Source organism: Rhagoletis zephyria, unplaced genomic scaffold, assembly GCF_001687245.7.
Source record: "Rhagoletis zephyria isolate East Lansing unplaced genomic scaffold, Rhagoletis_zephyria_1.1 Rzeph_scaffold_00880, whole genome shotgun sequence".
NCBI lineage: Eukaryota > Metazoa > Arthropoda > Insecta > Diptera > Tephritidae > Rhagoletis > Rhagoletis zephyria.
The window spans coordinates 76,839-80,428 of record NW_016157964.1 but is presented as its reverse complement, the minus strand read 5'-3'; the positions used below and the strand labels follow the sequence as shown (position 1 = coordinate 80,428).

General features: G+C 34.0%; 1 protein-coding gene across 1 annotated transcript in view; it reads left to right on the top strand.

The window, feature by feature from the left end:
- Window positions 1-3,590, top strand: part of LOC108361910 (probable G-protein coupled receptor No18) — a 30,371-nt gene that overhangs the window by 25,305 nt on the left and 1,476 nt on the right. The gene's annotated exons all lie outside the window — the stretch shown is intronic.

The following is a 3,590-nucleotide window of genomic DNA, read 5'->3' as shown; positions in this document are numbered from 1 at the left end:
ATGCGATTGATTTCGTATATCTCCATACCAATTTCCAAAACTCTACCATGCACACTTTCAGAGATATGTAGCATGAGAAATTCGGTTTGTATGGGAAGTGCCACGCCCCCTTTACATATAAATTTGTTCAGCCTAAAACCATCCTTGGGACACGTGCGGCAGGTGGCAGTTTCAAAAAAATCGGTTCAGCCGCTCTCGAGCCTTGCGAAAACTAACAAACGCTTTCTAATAAATATTAGTTGACATATATTATATATTATAATTATATTTTGACAGTATCCGTTGTTTCAGATTGGCGCAAAAAAATCTTGCCTAGTGACGAATTCGCCCCTTGATATGGTCGTTACTTAAAGCTATTTATATTCGAAATTGCATGAAAATTGGAAAACAGGAATCTATAAGCTTATCCAGGAAGTATATGTATATTGCATTTCTGTAAAACAATGATTCGCACCCATTTTGAAATTGCCACCTACTATACTGTAAAGCTTCTAGGACATTCACTATAGAACCGGATCATTGTTGCCGCCAGGGAGTGAAGAGGAAAAAATGTATTTCGCTTTGTGAATAATCGTGCAATGAAATGCCGCACAACTGGAGAATTTCAAGAACGGATATAACACTTTCCTTAGGTTATTTAAAGCGGAAAATTACCACCAAACCTTAATCTTAGCAGATAAATGTGGCAATGAAAATCGTAAACGAATTGTTGGTGAAAATTTTGGACCAAAAAGTTTCAATAAAATATATAAAAATTTTGGGCGGGACGAAGTTCGCCGGGTCTGCTAGTTATAAAATAGTCTTAGATTAATCCGATAACTTTTCGGTGTCCAACTAGCCCAGTAAAATTAGACTTTTTCTCAAAAAAGNATATAAAAATTTTGGGCGGGACGAAGTTCGCCGGGTCTGCTAGTTATAAAATAGTCTTAGATTAATCCGATAACTTTTCGGTGTCCAACTAGCCCAGTAAAATTAGACTTTTTCTCAAAAAAGAAATAAAATTTGTAACAGCGATTTTTTGACGCAATTTACTTCTATTTGACACGTAGATCACGGATCCAGTCTTGCCCCTAAATTTCATTTGGAAACATTCCGCCATCTTAGATTTAAGTTTTTTTTAGGTTTTTTGCTATTTGCAAGCTTATTTTGCGTTTGTTATATAGAAGGGTTTTTAAAAATAGCATTTTTTTATTGTAAATACGTAGAGAATTTAATTTCCCACATTTGTTATATAGAAGGTTTTTTAAAAATAGCATTTTTTATTGTAAATAATTTGCAAAAACTACGAAAAAAATTTACATTGTCACGGCTTTCGCCATTTTTTGACAATTTCTGTTGAAAATACATAGCATATTGAAATTCCAAAGTTGTAGAGAATTTCATTCTCCACAACTTTTGTACAAAATTTTTTTCTTGTACGACGCTTAGATTACGGCCGGGAACGCGATAAACACAGCGATGTACGGGATGCGCCGTAAAACTCATTTCCATACCACCGATGAGGTAGAGTTTTCGGCGCGTTTTTTTACATGGTTTCCCCAGTAGGCCTAATCCACGGGCAACGTTTTTTTTAATGAAAGCTGGTGAAGTAAGGTTAATTTTCATCAGAATCTTGTTCGTTTTGTAGGATAAGTTGGAAGATTTAAGTCATCTTCATTGTCTGTAGACTCCCAGCTTTGTAGCTCAGCATCTGAATCCTCGTCAAGTTCTGTAATCCGTCCTATAAAATTTTGGCCATCGTACTGTATCGGTTGACGTGATACGGAAATGAATATTTATTTACAATAAAAAATGCTATTTTTAAAAAAACCTTCTATATGACAAATGTGTGAAATTAAATTCTCTACAGATTTGCCTTTAACCATTTTTTATGAAAAATGCAAAATAAGCTTGCAAATCGCAAAAAACCTAAAAAAAACTTAAATCTAAGATGGCGGAATGTTGCCAAATGAAATTTAGGGGCAAGACTGTGGATCCATGATATACGTGTCAAATAGAAGTAAACTGCATAAAAAATCGCTGTTACAATTTTTTTTAATTTCCTAGCAAATTTATCTAATTTTACTGCGCTACTAGCTTTATCGATTATTATTGCAAACAAGAGAAGAAATATTAAATGTACAAGTAATTTTTAGAAAAAAAACCGACTTCAAGTCTCATATAAAAAAATATATATATATATATCTATATATCCACTCATCGGATCTTAACCAGATTAGTATGGGACCACCTCTGAGACACTACCTTTCCGATGCAAAAGAAAGAATTATCGAAATCGGTTGACGTGGTCCAAAGTTATGCGGTAACATATATGAAAAATAAATAAATAAATAAAATAAACAAATATTCCGACGAACTGATAACCTCCTCCTTTTTTGGAAGTCGGTTAAAAAGTAAACAAAAATGGATGCTAGCAAGGAAAAGAGGGTTGGAAAAGTATTTTTAATAAAATACTAAGTTAAAATATTTTTGAATTGCTTAATATAACAAAAAAGTTACAACGGTTGCACAGAGAAGAAACCAAGCTTTTCTTTGAGTTGCGAGAATAACAAGCACAACAAATCTGTCGGCTAATAATCTGACGTTTGTTTGTGTAAACGGGGTGATTAACAAGCGAGCTTGATTCAGATTATATTTATATGTAAATGTACTTTAAGTCCTAGAACTTATCCACAACTTGGGAATATTTTCAACATATCCTTAACTGTTACTTTTTTAATGCTTTAAATTTGTATATTGAAATTGACTCCGCGATTTTTATACCCGAGCGCACTTGTGCACAAGGGTATATTATTTTGTTCACATAACGGTTGTTTGTAACAGCCAAAACGAATCGAGATAGATATAGACAAATGTATACATAAATGATCAGGATGAAAAAAGAAATCGATTAAGCCATGTCTGTCTGTCCGTCCGTCTGTCCGTCTGTCCGTCCGTCCGTGTACACGATAACTCGAGCAAAAATTGAGATATCTCAACGAAATTTGGTATGTAGGTTTCCCTTAATCCAAGGTAGGTTGGTATTGAAAATGGGCGAAATCGGACTTTAACCACGCCCACTTCCCATATAACGGTAATTTCCAGAAATACGAAAACTGCGATATTTTAGTAACTACTGAAGATAATTCACTCAAAATTGATATTTACAATAATTTTTAGACGAAAAATAAGAATATTATAAATTTTTGGAAAATGGGCGTAGATACGCCCACTTATGGTTACATGTGTATATCTTGGTAACCGCTGCACCAATTTCTTCCAAACTTGGCACAGTTGTTGGCAAAAACGTCCAAACACAATGGCATATCAGTTGTGGGACAATACTTTTTTCGATTATTATCGATAAAATTAGAGCCGACACTGATTTGTTCGTGATTTGGTTCTTGGTTTAAGATAAACTACGTACTTTCATCTTAATTTACTGAGAGACTTTACAAGGCGAAATTACTAAGTTTGTACTTAATTTATGCGTAAATTAAGATTGACCTCTAAATTACGCCATTGGGAACATAGTTTAAGAAAACAAGTAAGAAAGTCTAAGTTCGGGCGGAGCCGAACATTAAATACCCGGCGCAAGTATTAAATATATG